The sequence below is a fragment of the Mytilus trossulus genome, chromosome 6, assembly GCF_036588685.1.
Source record: "Mytilus trossulus isolate FHL-02 chromosome 6, PNRI_Mtr1.1.1.hap1, whole genome shotgun sequence".
Classification (NCBI taxonomy): Eukaryota; Metazoa; Mollusca; class Bivalvia; order Mytilida; family Mytilidae; genus Mytilus; species Mytilus trossulus.
Window position 1 is genome coordinate 58,490,107 of NC_086378.1, and position 20,718 is coordinate 58,510,824.

Genomic DNA, 20,718 nt, shown 5'->3' on the forward strand with positions numbered 1-20,718 from the left:
TTAAATCTAGTACATCATATAATCTATGCTACTAAAGGAGTAGACCGATTTCATTGAGCCGCAACTCCTTTAAAACCATACCAAGTCGGAAATATGTGTGATAGGACATTTAATTTGTCTTTGAACCAATCTTTTTTTTTTTCCACAGAAAACGCCAATTATGTGAGAAAATACACAATTTCGAAGACTGCAAGCTTAGTCGACGTAGTGCCCACAAAATGCGAAATGGCTGTGTGGGTAATTATAAAAAATGAAAAAGTGGTATCTTTGCTAATGAGACAACTCTCAACAACAGACCAAATGACACAGAAACTAATAACTATAGGTTACCATACAGTCTTCAACAATGAGCACATATTGGCATATACAGATTGTTTATTTTCAACTTATTTTAATGGAGATTTTTTTAATTGCTAATAAAATTCTGAAACATTAGTACTAGTATGTCAACAGATTTGGAGTAGCGTCAACGATTTCTGAGATATAAGGGGTTGATTTCTGATGAAGTGTTTTAGATTTAATTTTTCGTCCGATTAGATCGGATTTTACCTTTGTGGTACTTATTTTTATCCTTTTCGGTAATGGCAACGGATTTTACGTAGACGATACAGTTATTGAGTTAAATGGGGGAAAAACCACTGAAAATCACACGTTGCCACATTTTTTCCAATTTAGGGTATTTAATATTTTTATTTTCCAACCGAGATGAATGGATTGACGCCCGTGTTTTGCAATTTGTTCCTCTTTTTCGTCTCTTAAAAAAAAATAGAATAAAAAGCATTAACTTTGTCACTGCTGTATCCACCTTATTACTGTGTCATCACTCTTTGTTTCAACACTTGCCCACTCGCTGGAATATCCGTGTATCATCGGTACAGCGGATATAGGTACTAACCAAGGGGTCGTGATCGATTTTTCTTCTGACACGGTACAAACAATCTTTTTTGTTTTGTTTACATTATATCAATGTGTACTTCAATCTAAACATATTTGTTGTTTTAAGAAATGATTTGGTCGTCGGTTGGTGATTAGAGAAGTCTCACTATTTGCCCAAAACAAGAATCCTTACTAAAAACATGTGCAAATACTTGTCAAAGAAGTTGGCACTCGTCTCATCCGATATGATTCTATATTCATTGCAACTCTTTTTCTGATAGAAGGCCACTGTTTGTGTGTAATAAGTATAGCTGTTTCAATAATTGGCATTGAAATATTTTGTACATATGTTATTTTTTGATATTTTATTCCGACAAGAAGCGTTGTGTATAGCCGACCACATGAATCCTTCTGTACGGTGCATAGTTAAATGAATGTACGGTGTATAGTTTTTCATGCTTAAAAGTCCCTAAAAAGCTATATCCGCTGTACCGATGATACACGATAGTAATTATAATTCGGAATACTTTGCTTGCCTGTGACAATGGTGTTCGACAAGGAGAAAACTTATCACCTTTCCTATTTTATTTACTTTTGATTGACTAAAATAATTTCTTAGTGACTAGAAATATTACATGACTTAACAGAACTATACCAGAAGATCTGGAAAGAGAATAAGAAATGTATCTTAAGGGTTTTGTTATATTGTTTGCAGATGACACGGTGTTGTTGGCTGAAACAGCACAGGACCTGCAGACTCAACTCAATGCTTTCCATGATTATTGTAAGGCTTGGAACTTGAAAGGAAAGTTCTTTAAATTAAAGTCTTAGTGAGGTTTATTTTTGGACGGAAGCCAACAAATCTCCGATTTTCTTACAATGATACTAACATTGAGATGATAAAACAATATAACTATTTGGGAATTGTTGTTACTAAAACGGGAAATTTCAATATGACAAAAACATTTATCCGACAAGGCTTTAAGCCATGTACGAAAACTTGAAAACAGGAAGGATGTATAAGATTTCTGTAAATTGTCAACTTCAGCTTGTTCGTTTATAAAAAAAATATATAAACAAGTGCGTTTGTCCAGCTGGCTTAGTAATTTTGAAACCTCTCTGTCTTGTTTTGTATATACTGTAAATAGTTATTATTTTTATCTCTGTATACTGATGTCATACATTGACATTGCTAACATATAGATTTACAGGCCATAACTTAAGTATACCGGTATGGATGATTGATTGAATGTTATTTAGCGCCACTTTCAACACTTTCATGCTATTTCGTGGCGGTGAGTTTATATTGGTGGAGAAAGCAGAAGTGCCCGGATAGACCCCTTGACCTTCGTTTGGAAAAAATACAATTCTGGTCAATTAAGATTGGAATCGAGCTTACCTGCCACGTGCGGGATTTGAAATCGCACACCTAAGTGTTGACATGCTAGTGATACAGCAGTTCGACTACTTATAAAAAAGAAGGAGTGGTATGACTGCTAAAGAGACAACTTTCCACAAAAGGTCAAAATGACACAGAAATTAACAAGTATAGGTCACCGTACGGCCTACAACAATGATCAAAGCCCATACCGCATATTCAGCTATAAAAGGCCACGAAATGACAATGTAACCACTTGACCACCGAGCGCCCATCACTTTAACCCGAAGTGAATTAAAGGAGATATGGAATGAAACTGAACTTGGTGAATTACATTAACGTGCAGCTTTTTATCATGTTTTTGTGCATACTAGTATATTTCACAGTTTCAACTATAGATGATTATGGGTGGATTCTTGAGGTCCACCGGCAAATTGATATATGCATATTCGTACAAGAACATGTTAATGTGGTATGAATATTAACCCTGTTTTGTACTAGACCGACACCCTGAACCGGATTTTTTAACATGCTAGTTCAAAAGGTAGCATTCCGAAGGAAGACATGCATATCACCTTACCCGGACACATTTTTCTGATTCCGAGCCGACCAGCTTTTGCTCTTAATCCTTAATCCCGCCTGCTTATATAATTAGCTGTGAAGCAGCATGTATATAAGAATTTTAAAGTCTTTGGTTCTGACCCGGCCGGGGTTTGAACCCACGACCTCTCTCACTCAAGGCGAACATGCTACGACGAAAGTACCACCACTAGACATGCAGTAACCCGCAATATAAAAGGTTTCGTGGGAAGCCGCTCATATACTAGTATTCACCTCTAGACTCAATTAAACAGGACTAACGTACCGACCATTGATATTTTTATGTGAGGGAGGGGGCAAGTTTTTTTGTAAATGTTGGATTCTAAATTTCTTGAAAGAGATTTTATCTATTTCATAAGGGAAGCGAAATAGTTTGTTTCTATTTAAAATGAGGAAAAAATAAAACAATGATGAAACTTAAAAAAAAATAAACCGTGGTTTTTTTGGTTTTTTTTTCATTTCGAAAAAGAAAATACACGTGCTCATTCCCTAAAACTAGAGTCGGTGTCTAACACATTTAGTTATTAATATATAATGTACAGATCATCTGTTTCAGCTTTGGATACAAGGATCTGACAACACGTCATTTTATTTTCTTTCCTTGTATATATTACATCAGCCAATGACATTTCAGCCTTCAAATTTTTGAAGGTGTGTATCAATCCAACAAAACCAGAGAATTGAGCGTTTTTAATCTAGTGTCTAAATGAACTTAAAACACTGCATTTATTTATTTTTTACTGAGACCTGTTGTTCTCTTACAGATAGAGAGTGGTGTTTTGAATTTTTCAAAGTGAAGATTTACGGCAGCGGCTTTTAATATTTTGCGTTAATCCTGGAAACATAATAGATTTAAAAATAAAATAAAATAGTGCAATATGTCTGAATATACTCTATAGTAAAGGAACTTTTTGTGCAATTTTGTCTTTTCAGAGTTTTGTTGTGATATTGTCTATTATCTTGATAACTAATAATAGAGAAACCTTTTCTTGTAAGGTATAGACAAGAACATATATAATCAAAGTACTGATGTATGAAAATTGTTTGCGACTGCAGGGAACTAGTTTATTTTTATTTTGCACTGTTATACCACTGTCCCAGGTTAGGGGAAGGGTTGGGATCCCGCTTACATGTTTAACCCCGCCACATTATTTATGTATGTGCCTGTCCCAAGTCAGGAGCCTGTAATTCAGTGGTTGTCGTTTGTTTTTGTGTTACATATTTGTTTTTCGTTCTTTTTTTTTACATAAATAAGGCCGTTAGTTTTCTCGTTTGAATGTTTTACATTTTCTTATCGGGGCCTTTTCTAGCTGACTATGCGGTATGGGCTTTGCTCATTGTTGAAGGCCGTACGGTGACCTATATTGTTAATGTTTGTGTCATTTTGGTCTTTTGTGGATAGTTGTCTCATTGGCAATCATACCACATCTTCTTTCTTATATTAGTTTGGATTTGCCGTTTGTGGTTTCATAAATATTTACCACACCTTCATTCAATTATAGCATCAGATGAAAAATTCTATGCTAGAAGAAATTGTTGAAACTAAATTTTCAGGTTTTAATAATTCAGATGAGCGAAACGAGGCGCAAAGATTGATGGCTACGGTTGACGAAGAATTCGCCATAACATTATACCGCGACAAATTTATAACTATTTAGAAATGAATGCCACTTTTCCTATCCCCTCTTTTTTTTGGTTACAAATGACCGGTCCTTATATGAGCCATTACTCTATTAGAGTCCGATTTATTCCCAATTGTTTGTGTCTATCTTGAGAATATATAAAGACAAACTCGAACAGCTAACATGATCAGAAAGGCAATATTTACATAAACGAAAATACTAAACTTCGTGTATTATCTTCTTATAGAAAAATTACTAACGTTAGGTATACCGAAATTGACAAATATAATGCCTTCCCTCGTTAAAACGATCATATAGTATGACATACAAGAATTATTTATTCAATTCATTAACCATAACCGTATTGTAGACTTCGTATGTTTATTATTAAAGATTTGCGATTTAAACAAAACTTTGCAATTGATATATATTTTTACAATTTTCCAACAATATCAGGTGTGATTTTTTTGCATCTTAAAACGAGGTACTAACATGCCAAGGTTTATCTCAAGTCTCCACCATTTTCCAAACAGTAGCAACAGATTTGATCCTAATTAGAAGTAACGGTTACTCCGCAGAAGTAGATCGGAATCAGTTATGACGTAGACAGTAATCATTCTAATCGTAATCATGTTCATTGACCATAACGACGATGAAAGCACATCATATAATGACGTTTCGACATCATATAATGAAGTAAACCTAACCACATAATATAAGATTACAAGCACATAATATGATGACACAACCACATCATATGAAGATGTTTGCACGTAATATAATGGAAACTGCACATCATATAATGATATGTACACATCATATAATGATATGTACACATCATATAATGATATGTACACATCATATAATGATATGTACACATCATATAATGATATGTACACATCATATAATGATATGTACACATCATATAAGTATATTTGCACAGCATATAAGTATATTTGCACAGCATATAAGTATATTTGCACAGCATATAAGTATATTTGCACAGCATATAAGTATATTTGCACATCATATAAGTACATTTGCACATCATGTTATAATGTTTGCACATCATATAAGAATGTTTGCACATCGTATAAGTACATTTGCACATCATATAAGTATATTTGCACATCATATAAGTATATAAGCGCATCATATAAGTATGTTTGCACATCATATAATGATGTTTGCACATCATATAATGATATTTGCACATCATATAAGGATATTTGCACATCATATGATGACAAGTGCACATTATATAAAGGTAAATGCACATCATATAAAGGTAAATGCACAACATATAATGAAAAATGGGCATAATAAGACAGTGTTGGCGTTCCATACTTTATCATTAGGATACTCATTATATGATGGAAATAAAAAATTGTTTTAAAGAAAAAGGATAATCATTATAATTAATTTTCAGCAGACTTTTTTTTTATTTTAAGACTTGTTCTATCGTAATTATAGCAATATTCAACGTTGGGTCTTCGGTTTGAATATGTAGAGACAAGGTACGTGTTCAGAAAAAAACTATTTTCTGTGTACGTTAAAGAATTAGGTTCGTATATAATTTCCTGGTTACATGACTTTCCGAGTCTGGTCAATATGCCTTTCTCTTGTTGTTTTTTTCTATAGTTTTCTGAATTTTTCACCACTTACGTCGATGAATTTACATTGTGGATCCGACTTGTTGATATAGTTTTGTCTTGTATACATTTATGTCATTTATGAGTACTCATTTTGACATTAATCTGCAACATATATCGACAAGCAATCGATCTATTTTATTTTCAACTTTTTTTTTTAAATTGTATAAAGGTATATAAATAATAAAAATTTAGTTTTCAATATGTATTTGAATTTTATATTTATTAATGATTTAATCTTTTTCACCCATAAAACGTAAATATAAGGAATAATTTTGAATGGTGACAAATAAGGGGAAGTAACTCTAGACGTCTATTTGAAATATGTTTACAATTTATTTACGACCTTGAATTTTATATAACAATTGTATACTTACTAAATAGACATTTTCTAGCTTTGTTGATATTACCTAATATTTTTTAAATCCTCAAGAATGTATCAACTATCTCTACAAAAATGAAGAAACGGGAACAAGATGTTTAACATGTTAAAGCCAAATCGTTAAAAAAAATCACCCTGATAACCTGATATAGGGGTTACACATGTTACAATACTTCAGATTTAAGGTTAGAATACTTCAGACAACATTTATGATTTATAAAATATGGTGAGATGCGACTAAGTATTTAGAGTGAGGTATACTACATGTAACATCAATACACATAATATGATTACGTAATCCCTACAGGATGTTGAGTTACATTAAAAGAAAATTGCAAGAATTTCAAAATAAACTATTTTATTAGTAATTAGTAATCTTCTCAGGCGAAATCAATTTTATAAATTGAAGGGTGGTATGATTCTCCAAAATGTTTTGTGTCCATGTTTGTCAGTTTCCTGAAGCATTATATTATGATAGTTTTCTCTCTATCTACGATGTTCAACATGTCCGGCTTGTTATTTCCATGGAAACAAATATATATTATATTATCATCAGGAACCTCTAACAAATCAAAATAATAATGAAACCCTGCCGCATTAAGTTGATCTAGAGGACAAGTTAGGGGTATTTCAAAAGTCTGTAATAAAGGAAAAGTCATACTATACATGCTATAAGTATGCTAACTCCGAGTCGTACATTGGATTTAAAAGAAAAGTATGATATGTTTCACAATGTACATGTTACAGTTTAATGGGGAACTTATTATAAACGGATTTACCAACCTCAAAGCCTAGCCCAACTTCGTAAATCTAAAGGTCGATGAATATTTTCACATGCTTTATATATATATATATATCTAAAAATGAGGGTACTTTCTCTAAAAATGAGGGTACTTTTTATATGGCCTTCCAAATACCGTTTCGATCCCTAACATCACTGAAGAGACATTTATTGTCGAAATCCGGATATGGTGTACTAAAGAAATATTGACACCGAATGTTTGTGGCACAACATCCTGTCCACAAGTTAACATTTTTTTTTCTTTCTGTGACGTATTAAATTTATATTAGGATCCATTTTGTTACATCTTTTGATCAATTTTATTTGGCAATCGTCAATGGCAGTCAGCAGGGTTAAAGAACATCAGTTGTTCGACCTGTTAGTCAAATGCGTTTTGTTTAAATATACTTTTTCACTCTTTTGGTCTTTTGGGAAATGTTGTTTGTGCTGTTTTTAGACCCTTCTACAACGAAATTTGTTTGACATGCACACGTATAAAAATTGCGGTTTTTATCCAACGCAGTCATAGGTTTGAACGTAGTTTTCAATTTAGACTCGTTTATATATATATATATATATAGATTCTTACATTGATACCAGTGGATTATCGGATTTATCCAATCGAGATAGTTAAATTATCAATTTTAAATTCCGAGCCGCCTCGGCGAGGACTTTAAAATTTATAATTTAACAATCGAGATTGGATAAATCCGATAATTCACGAGTAACTTTGTAAGAATCTGTTTCTCTAATGATCCAAAAGACATTTACTTTTTTGTTAACCGAAAATCCCCTACGAGTGCCTTTCACATTGCACGAAGTTGTCAATTTCATTAACACCTGTTATCATATTTTGATTCATTCAGTTAGCTAAAAAGGTCATGACCCTTAAAATCATCCAATGATCTTTTGAGATCACCAGCAACCAGACGTTGATTAAATTTTTTTATACAATGGGTTCAGAAAAGGATAAATTTCCATAGAATTAGAGAAATATATATATATATAACTCGTCTAAACATCAACCCAACAATGTTAGATCTGTAAATTTGCTTTCGCAAATTTTTGGTTCTTCCCTCGCCGGGATTCGAACCCATGCTACTGTGATATCGTGACACCAAATCGTCTGCACTGCAGCCGTCCCGCTAGACCACACGACCACCTTGGCTCTCATAAAAATAGCTTTCGGTGGGCATGTGTTACCTTTCCACGTCAGTTTTAAACTAGAGGCGTACTACAGTACATGATATATAAGGCATGAAGATGTTATTGTTACAAATCAGCTAAATTATCTATAGTAAAGGATCCTACAAATTAATGTAAGATACAGTCACAGAAAATAATTATATTCATAAGTACGTCTGAGTCAGTGACAACCCTACAACAGATGTATCCATCGGATCGCCATAAATGATGGTGATACATGTCTGTGTACATAATGTATATACAATTCGTCTAAACATCAACCCAACAATGTTAGATCTGTAAATTTGCTTTCGCAAATTTTTGGTTCTTCCCTCGCCGGGATTCGAACCCATGCTTCTGTGATATCATATATATATATATCTTCGGCTGTTTGGTGCATATCGATAGGTATCAACTAAAAGACATTTAATACATAACAGAAACTGTATTCAATGATAATGGTGAAAGGTAATGATACGTTATTCAAGACGACAAGTAAATTCGTTTTGGTTAAAGATGATCTATAATGCTAAAGTTGAACAAAAACATCAATTGTATAACCAGCAAAAATGTATTTTTTTCTGACGATATACATGTGGTACACTTACACCTTTTTCTTTTATGATTTAGCTGATAAGCTCGATTACTCACCGTTTAAAAATTGTCGATCTATATTTATGAACGTTCTCTCGCACGATATTTGTAAAATGTATTCGAAAGCACATATTTTCTTTTTATATATACGCAATATGAAGGTTTTCCAAATACTTATCATCATAAAGAAACTATTTGCGAAATAATCAAAATATAAAATCCTGGTTTTATTTGTTATCAAACAAAGTTTTTCTCCCCCGATGTGTATGAGTGGTCAGATTTGTTACCTCTTATAGTATAACCCTTTTTATATCCCGATTAAGAACATTTAATGAAAGGTTATCTTATAACGGTTAATAAGACGTTTCAAATCTGTATGTAAACAAAACAAGGTTTAGAAAGTAAGATGTTGACTTTGGTAGTTTATGAAAAGTCTTTGTGGGATATGAATTATTGTCGCTATTTAGCCGTATTTGGCACAACTTTTTGGAATTTTGGGTCCTCAATGCTCTTCAACTTTGTATTTATTTGGCTTTTTTAACTCTTTTGATATGAGCGTCACTGATGAGTCTTATGTAGACAAAACGCGCGTCTGGCGTATAAAATTATAATCCTGGTACTTTTGAAAAATATGTTTACCCTTTTGATCAAAGACATTATCTTATTGAGGATTAAGGTTCTATTAATCAAAATGTTTATAAATAGAAAAACTGTAATGTAGTTAGAAAAAACAAAGCCATCCGCTTTTAAATTTCATTGATAAATAAATTAAAAGTTTATTTTATTTTTACAGGCAAATGAATTTAATCTATTATAACACTGGTTATGTGGATATTTCTATGTAACTGATATTAGTTAGTTTAGGTACCATATTAGACCAGTAGTTACAGCATAGTCATATTCTATAGCTTATGAATACTCTATAACTTGACTTTGGTAGTTTATGAAAAGTCTTTGTGGGATATGAATTATTGTCGCTCGGCAATATAATGAAATCAAAAGATACTAATAATTGAACTGATTGAAAGGTGTTCATTTCTTTCTTGCAAGCATGTTTTCTCCGTAACTATTTGTTTATATTTTAAGGTAAATGTTGAGTATCAGAAGTTTAGTTCTTTTCTAAAATACAATTATATTTTTCTTCAAAAGATATATTCAAATGAAAGTATGCAGTGCAAAATGTTTACATACAGTTTGAAATTACATTATTTATTCATCAGTAGAAAAGAGGGGTGAAATTTACCAGAGGGATATCCAAAAACATAAATCGGAAATAAACTGAGAACGCCGTGGCTTAAAAAGAAAAAGACAAAACAAAACCCAACAAATAATTAAAGTACACAAAATACAACTGAAAAATCTGTTGAGACAAACCCAATCAAGAACTGGGGGTGATTTCAGGTGCTCCGGAAAGCAGATTCTGCTCTTCATGTACCACCTGTCGTGATGTTAGCCAGTACAAATCCGGTAAATAGTCTAATTTGATAGGTCACATTCGGGAAAAGGAACGGGATTGTACTGACGACATAAGAAATATATCAACTATCAACTGTTAAACGGATATTGCATAAAGGTCAACAAACTTTTGATGGCGTCAATAAAATGTACGATGGGATAATTTCACCGTCATCATTTGGAACTCTTGGTTTAATTGCTTCATTTGCAAGCAGCTACCCTATATCAGGGAAATCATGATAGGAAATACAGGCCCAGCAATATCGTATCAATGTGGAGATTGCTTAGCTAAACCTTCATGAAATGTTACAAAACTTGAACAAAAGCTAGTTCAAGATAAAAAAATAGCAATTGATGAAAACAGTTCCATGGAACCCTCAATTGATATTCAACTAAATCGTATTCGAATTGTTGAATAAGTATTCTCACCAAAAAGGGCCTTTGTTATTTATCAGATCCTCTTCGGATTTAGAAAAAGAAATTTATACTTATAAACTGCCTGCAAGTTACATACACCATATTCAATTTAAGTCTTTTTTAAGCGTTGCATATTTTAGCTTGTCAGTTTACAAGGACAAAAGACTGTAAGGGATCTACCATTTGATTTGTTTGAACGGCTCTGATGAAATATGAATAAAATGCATGACAGGAGTTTTGAGTAATAAAACTAGAGACTCTAAAGAGTCTGTGTCGCTCTCCTTGGTCAACGTGCATATTAAACATTGGACCATTTTTATCATAATGACGTATTTGTAGGTCTTCCTTTGCTGTACATTATTGGTGTTTACACTTTATCTCTATCTATAATACTATTCAAGATAATAACCAAAAGTTGTAAACTTTTCTTAAAATTACAAATTCAGGGGCAATAACCCAACACATTGTTGCCTGAGTGGTCTGAAAATTTCAGGGCAGATAGATCTTGTTCTAATGAACAATTTTATTCTAGTCAGATTTGCTCTAATTAATATAAATGCTTAAGTTTCAGAAATAATTATCCTATGTACTATTTTTAGCGACGGACGACGGACGACGGAAACCAAGTGATGAGAAAAGCTCACTTCGACCTGTTGGCCATGTGAGCTAAAAAGGTAGGATGCGCAACTTAGCAAAAATAAGGGAGGATGACAATTTATAAAATTCAAGTCGGGATAAAGTAATAAAACAAAATGCAAGACAGAACTTACAACTGAAAAAAAAAATGCAGAACAACTTTTTTTTTATCTTAGCTTCCTCCCCCATAGTTAAAACAGATGCTAATATATTACATCAACATAAGAAGTTCGTGCTAAATCCGATAAAGGTGGTATGGGTGTCTTCCTCCATCTTGGATTGTAAAAAAAAGAGAATCAAAGGTCCATATTTTCTATCAAGGTAGCAAAATTTGATGCAGGAATGCAAATGTTTAATGTGAATTTTCATTTAAAAGAATCAATTCATAAGATTATAACTTATAAATATGAATATTTTTGCAAATGTTGATTATTTTTGGTTGTTTAAAAAACAAATTGGCATTTTAAGGGGAGGTAACTGTAAAACAGTACATTTTCTGAAGGATTCTACATGAAATTTTCCTATTTTGTATTTTAGCCGGAAAAATCGTACGGTGACCATATCTTTTCTTTTGATATTCTCAAAACATTGTCTAAAAGCCATCTTTTCCTTAATATTAAACAATTCTATCATTTGGTTTAGTTTCTAATCACAAAATGGTTTTTTTCCTGTATTATCCATAGAAAATGTGTCATATTGTCACGTCCTGTAGTTTGAGAAAATGCGCGGTGACCTATCTGTATTTTTGAACATATATCAATAGATACTACGTTTTGGCAAAGTTTGAACAAATTCTATCATTTTTATTTTAGACTCCCATACCACCTTAAGTACTGCTTTGTTTTAGATGTATACATCTATTGTAATCGTTTAGAGTAAAGGTTTAATGTCACCATATACTAAAGATATCTTTAAAGATGTAAACAGATGTAAAACGTGCATGTGATAGTAAACAAAGTCACGGAGTTCAAATGACAACCCAAATAAAAGTACATATAGTGTGATAATATGAATGCCTAATAATTTGTAAGAAATCATCAAGGGAACTTGCGCCGAGAAGGCGTTTGTCATTAAAAAAAACTCAACCTTCAATAACGCAAAAACATATGCGCATGTCATTTCAGATAGCTGTTTCATGAATTCAATCGATTCCTATGCCCTGATATTGTATACATAGATATATATACATCGTTGTTGTACATAACCTTCTCCCTTAATTTTTATAATATTGGAATATTAGTAAACATTATAGCCAATTTTTGTTCATTTAGTCATCCGTATATGTAGGATGGGGGTGATTTACCTGTTTCTAATAGACGTATTGTTTTCATAACTTTAACCCCTCCTCCTTTTCTCCGTTTGTAGTACTTTTTACTTCTGTAAATCAAATCTATACACATAGCCGTATATTGAACCATGTTCGACGTTTATGTTACACAAATTTCGAACCAAATCATTTATAAATACTTTCACACTCAAAAACAGAAATTTGATTATTCACCTAGAAATTGACAAACACCTTACTATCAAAAGGCTGGAAAAACAAATTTTTGTTTACGACAAATTATTAAAGTTCAGATAAAAAACCCATCTTTAGATCTTCCTTGAAATGAATTGAATACAAAAAATTAAAATTTAGAAATTAAAATAGGTCAAGGTCATTGTAATATATCAGCTGTTTTGAAATTTCAAATTTGCACCCTATATGCAGAAAAGTCAATTTATTATCACTGGACTAGTATATATTTGTTTAAGGGCCAGCTGAAGGACGCCTCCGGTTGCGGGAATTTCTCGCTACATTGAATACCTGTTGATGACCTTCTGCTGTTGTTTTTTATTTGATCGGGTTGTTGTCTCTTTAACACATTCCCCATTTCTATTCTCAATTTTAATCTAAAGTCATTTTGGCGATAAAAATATAAAATAAGTTCTAAATGTAGATACAAAAGATATTTTTCTATCAATTTTTCTTTGCAACAAACGCCTGTATATAGGAATACAAGCTTTCTAAATGTGAATGTGCATTTTCTGGACATTTTGCCTTCATCTTTGACCCTGATTTGGAAAAAAAATCATGACCACGACGGACAACGACGACAACGGTATTTCGATGAGGCTTGTTTTTCTCTTTCCAATGCTATAAAATATTACCGTGTGTTATTCAAGGCAAATCAATCAAATTCGTTGATTGGACACCCTACTATATGTATATTATACAATTTAGCTTTGATAATTTATCCCATATCTATAATACTAAAACAACGAGGTCGAATTTGTCAACTGGCATGACGTTAAAACGAAAATTCATAGAGTCAACTTAATATATTATAAAATATATTGGACAATGGTGTTGATTAAATATGAGAGGACCTTTAGCAGAAACTTTTGGTAATCAACGTAATTTTTTTTTTACCAATATTTTTAAATTGCGCAGAAGTAAATACTTTCAGAAAATTGTTTTTTAAATTATCCACAGTAGGCATAGTGTTATGCTGGGTTGTGTTTTCTCTACGTCAATCGGTCCATTTTTCAGACTCTTTATTTATAATTTCATAACTTTCTAAAAGAGGGACAAAAGATACCAGAGGGAAAGTCAAACTCATTAATTTAAAATAAACTGACAACGCCATGGCAAAAAATATAAGGACAAAAAGACAAACAATAGTACACATGATAACATAAAAAACTAAAGAATAAACAGCACGAACCCCACCAAAAACTAGGGGTGATCTCGGGTGCTACGGAAGGGTAAGCATATCCTGCTCCACATGTGGCACCCGTCGTGTTGCTTATGAGATAGCCAATCCGGTAAATAGTCTAATTCGGTAGGTCACATTCATGAAAGAGAAATGGATTGTAGTTACGACGTAAGAAACAAAGCCGGTATCATTTGTGAAACGGTTATTCCATAACGGTCAACCAACTCGTGATGGCGTCCATAAAATTTACAAAGTGATGATTTCAAATTCACCTTTTGGAACTCTTGATTAATTGTGAGCAACAACCCTCTTTCAAGAAAATCATGATAGGAAATTCAAACACGAGAATATCGTATCAATTGAGAGATATATACATCGTATCGGGTGCTGCTGGAATGTTGCTACTTAGAAATGGAAAGTGCACAATTCGAAAGCTGAAATCATCTCTTATGTCCTAAAGTTTAGTATTCAATCGACCCTCATTGTCATTTTCTAGATATAAGTCAAGTTAAAGGCCGACTTAACTGTATCTGTTGTATTGTTTATCTGTAGTTCAATGGGATAGATGCGTTCCACATATTCACCGAATTTTGAATTATTTAGTGAAAGAACATCATCTATATAGCGGAAAGTAAAGTTTTGAAATGATTCTTATCAATAAACCACCTAATATAGTTTGTTGCTTTAATTATCATTTCTATAAAATTGTATTGATAATTGATTATTAGATTAGACAATTTGGTGTACATTATTACAATGTGTTGTCTGATTACGGTAACTGTCAACGCTAATTCAACAAATAATAAGACGAGGTAAAATAAATTGTGCTTTAATGAAAATGTACCACGAAAAATGTGTGTATAGTTGAAGCTCTGGCCATGAATTGAAAGCTTATCAGTCAATACAATTATGCAGGATACAAATAACTCAAACTGTTCATTCAACTTTCCGTCCTTGCAATATATGATATCTTCGGAAATATTTTGTCAATTTAATAAAGTCATTTTTTTGACTCGCAAAAGTGAAATATCAGAATGGCAACTTTTGACATAAAATTTCGACATTTAAGAAAAAGGTGAACAATTTTCTTTTTATTTAAAAAAACATTCGACTTTGACAAAACGTACTTTTGTACTAAAACTTATTTTAAAAAAAATCAGAATTTGCCTCTCTGTGTATCAAAACTTAGACGTGTAAATGGAATAGATTGGATCTGACATGCTGTAATATTTCAAATTTTGATTACAGTCAAACAATATCCAAATAATTATTACGTAAGTTTTGTTTCGATTTTATATGCTTTTGCCCTTTTGTATGAAAGTTTATTATTTTTATAATTTCATTTAATGCTGAACGTTCAAAACGTGTTATTTATAGTTATTTCAGCATTATCTATAATTGATATCAAAGAGTTAAAGCAAAAAGTGCATTACCTGATAATATATCGCTTGGGGAGATGAAAAATCTTTGATATAAGAGTACTCGCATTTTAGTTATAACCTTGACAGTACACACAAAATGAATACCAGTAGTAACCACATTTTTTTTGTTACAGAAAAAGAAAACACAGTTTCTAATAACTCTTGATCATTATAATAATAGTTTGTTTAATTATTTACAGATATTCTGATGGAATATACAAACAGGAATTATTCAAAATTACAACCAAGATGAACAACTGTCGACAATTTAGAGTAATGGCAACCAGTATCTTTACTCTTTGTGTTATGATTGTATGTATGATTAAAACCTCTTTACATACGAACTCTTGTTAATGTTTGTGTCATTTTGGTCTTTTGTGGATAGTTGTCTCATTGGCAATCATACCACATCTTCTTTTTTATATATCTTGTCCCAAAAATTGCACAAACTTAACGATGCAGAGAACGGTTAAGATACAAAAGCTGCAATATAAACGGAATACTACCATACAATCAAAATATCAGACAGTTTTGACACATTAGTAAAATTTGTAAAATCATTTCCAAACTTTCGTGTATTGTAATAATGTACTCTACTCTCGATCATTTTGAAAAAAAGGAAACTATTGAGGAAAACTTTTTTGAACTCGACATTTCACAGGCAAGAAACTATCAGAGCGATCTTTCTTCTCGGAGAAGTCTACAATTTTTCACTACAAATAGCAATTGAACAATCGAGTTTTCCAAGACATTATACAAGATAAATCTGTAGATTCCTAGCGTAATTTGAAAGGAGTGTTTGGATTTACATGGATTTCCGCAAACTGTCCAAATGCTGAATTTGCTGCCAAAATAGACGACGATGTACTTCGTTCATTAAATTCAAAAGGAGATATATTATGTGCGATAAGGTAAATCCAAAGTTATATTTAATACAACGTGACGCCAATGAGAAGTGGAAGGTAAACTACGATATGTTTGCATTATCCTTATACTTCGTGTTTAGGTCTGGCAATATTCATATCTGGAGGCATCACTCAGAATGTCTCATATACTTACCAGTACACATCAGACTGTTTTGGAAAGCAGAGAAAAAAATATGGTTTGGTAGTGGGTATGCCAAATCCTGAAGATAGTCGTGCCACAGTCAAAATCTGGAACTCATTGATAAATACAATACATTAAAAAGAATTTTTACATTCTATCTTGTGTTGGTTGTGATTATTCAATGAATATGAATCAATTAAGACATTTATTATGACGTCTATAACCTCTACTCAGATAGGATTAGAGTTGCCTTTGTGTTTTTGTCTTTCCCTTTTCTGGTTGAAAAAAACTTTTTTGTGTTTAAAATGGCATGTTCACTTTTCCTCATGTGATACGACAACATCTTGTTCCACTATAAATGTAATCAAACTGTCGAGCTTAACAATAAAAAAGAAAAGATTCTTAACGATGTTGATGCATTTGTAGTATATGCATTTGTAGTATATGCATCTTTGAGACTCTTACTTTTTTTATCTGTTTTTTTCGATCTAAAACAATGTATATATCTATTTTGTCAAATACATTGTATTCAAGAGTCAAGTTCTCCTCATAATTTTTCTATATACGTAGAAGTCCAACATGTATGTTCGATTGTTTCGGCTCCTCCACACCTAAAACTATACTTGTTTCTATCAGTCACTTTAATCTGAAGACAATAGTTATCAAAGGTACCAGGATTATAATTTAGTACGCCAGACTCACGTTTCGTCCACATAAAACTCATCAATGACGAACAGATCAAAATATTTATAAAGGAAAACAAGTACATCGTTGATGAGCATTGAGAAGTTCTTTCGTGCCTAAAATTAGAAGAATTATTGAAACCCCTGTAATTTGGAATTATTGGTAATTATATATAAGGGCAATACATGGTTATGATTTCAATGTTGGTTTGAACTGAGTATCAATATTACATCTATATAAGAGATAATAAGAAGTTCATGCTAAATCCATTTAAGTACTGCTTTGTTCTAGATGTATACATTTAATGTAATCTTTTAGAGTAAATTTTAATGTAATCTTTTAGAGTAAATGTTTAATGTCATCATTTACTTATTCTCATTCTGACCAGTCTAATCTTTTATTTAATATGATTGAATATTTTTTAACCATTAATCTTCTTCCTACAAACGGGAGGAAAATACAAATATTAATGTATAGTAGAAAATCAGATAGATATGGGATGATTGTCAATGAGAGAACCAAATTGCATTGCATTAAGTTAATAACTATACTGGTCACTGAACGGTCATTACCAATGAGCAAAATTCATTCCACAAAGTCAGCTTTAATAAACCCCAAAATGACAAATTAAAGGTTTTATGTCATCATATACTAATTAACATTGCGACCAGTTTTATCTTTGACTCCTTAATATTAAACAAACTGTTTAACCATAAATATTCCTCCGACAAAGGGGAGCAAAAGTATTTTAATCTGTATAATAAAAATATTTATGTATAGTATAAAAATAAATAAATGAATTAGGTAACTATACAGGTCACTTAACGGCCTTCAACAATGAGTTAAATCCATACCACATCGTCAGCTATAATACAAATGTAACACAATTCAAACGAGAAAAATAACGGCCTTATTTATATACAAAACAGTGAACGAAAAACAAATATGAAATACAGAAACAAACGACAATCACCGAAAAGAGGCTCCTGACTTGGGACATGTTCATACATAATGTGACTTTTGTTGGCACTAATACTTCCCCTTAATTAGATTTGTGGTGTAACAGTCTAACGATCAACCAAACTATAAAAATAAGTTGAAAGGGCTCAACTTATCAGATCGAACAAAGCAAAAAAAAAGTCCAGCAAAAATACTGACCGGATGTGCCAGGTTATACACTTGAAAATAGTTCACTCTTTCTACATGTACATACTGGTGACCTCAGCGTTATTACAATTTAAAGTTGTGTAGTTATTTATTTTTGAAGAAATGTGTCGGTACTTTTGCATCCTGGATATGATATAACATTAAGATTACGCATATCGATGACTTATTGATAATTATAGGTTATTCATAAAAAAAACACACCGTGAATATTGACTTAGTAAGCCACAGTTGGGCTCATTAATTATAATCTTATCAGAGAAAGGTGAACTAAAGTATTAAAGTTTTACAAATTTTACGAAAAAAGGTATATATTTGTTCATTTGAAAGATACCTATAAAGATGTAAACAGATGTAAAACGTGCATGTGATAGTAAACAAAGTCACGGAGTTCAAATGACAGCCCAAATAAAAGTACACATGCTGTGATAATAGAAATGCCTAATATTTTGTATCAAAAAATAAAGGAAACTGGCGTCGAGAAGGCGTTTGTCATAATGACGCTTACCTTTGGATAAAAACCATATGCGCATGTCATTTCTGATAGCTTTTTCATGTATTGAACCGATTCCTATGCAACTATCGGTCCTTGATGGAATGGATTGGATCTGACATGCTGTCATATTTCGAATTTTGATTACAGTCTAACAATAGCCAAATAATTATTACGTAAGTTTTGTTTCGGTTTTGTTTGCTTTAACCCTTTTGTAAAAAGGTTTATTATTTTTATAATTTTATTCAATGCTGAGTGTTCAAAACACAGTTTTATATGTAAATATTTTATCATTATCTATATTTTTTATCAAAAAGTTAAAGTAAAGTTACTATACTTGATGATATAATACTTGTGAAGATAGGAAACATTGGACCTATGAGTACTCGCAGTTCCTTTCTAACCATGACAATTCACGCAAAATGATTACCAGAAGTTTACCACATCTTAATTTACAGAAAAGTATAACACAATTTCTTATAACTATTGATCATGATTCTAAAAATGTGTATAATCATTTTCAGATATTTTTATGAAATATAACAACAGAAAATATTCAACATTACAACCAAGATGAAGAACTGTCGACAATTCAGAGTAATGGCAACCAGTATCTTTACTTTTTGTGTTATAGTTATATGTATTGTAGCGGGCAGGGGCTTGAAATGCTTCGACCCAAGAGTTTTTACTCAAATATTATGAGTAGTTTGTATATCACAAAGTCAGTATGACAAGATATGAGCTGGTCAGTATAGGCATTTGCTAAAAGTCACATATACAAGTTTTCTATATTTTATTCATTTCAAGAATCATATATTTTCAGTTATATTCAAGATATGACAAGATTCTATTCAGTATAATACATCTAGTAATTTATCTCTACACTCAAGAGATATTTTCTTATTTATCTCTACACTCAAGAGATATTTATTAACTTATCTCTACACTCAAGAGATAAGATTCAGAAAAATACATAAAAAGGCTGAGTTCTGCTATCTTACTAAGAAAATAAAATACCTAAGAGAAAATCCTAACTTCTAGTGAATTTAGTCAGAAGACCTCTTTCTAACTATTTTTGTAAAAGTTGTAACTGAGACCTCACCAGTTACATAAAAAAATGTTTATTATTATTAGTTATATTTCAGAGCCTTTCCTGAATAACTAATAATGAAATACAGTTTACACCATTCATAAACTGTTTTGTTTATTATAATTTCCAGACCTTTAGGAAATTATCCCTTAACTTTATTATAATTTCCAGACCTTTAGGAAATTATCCCTTAACTGCCTACTTTCCTATTTAATTCTATTTATTACAAAAAAACAAACGTTAACAATAAACATGAACTTCAATGAACAATTTCAATAATCCTAACTTTAAAAGATAAACTAGAAATAAAGCTTTAAAGAGTCCGCTAAAATGAAATATTCCTTTTTAACTGTGAAAACGCTAACTTTACTATTTTCCTTTACAAATTTACCTTTTAAAAAAATAAAGGTTCTAAGAAAAATTAACCATTTTGACTAAAATAAATAACGAGCAAATAAAAATACCAACTGTAAGAACCAAAAGTTTGAGCAGAACTGACGTCCAAGCGTCGAAATTACGTCAATGTTGGATTGTTGGAAAGT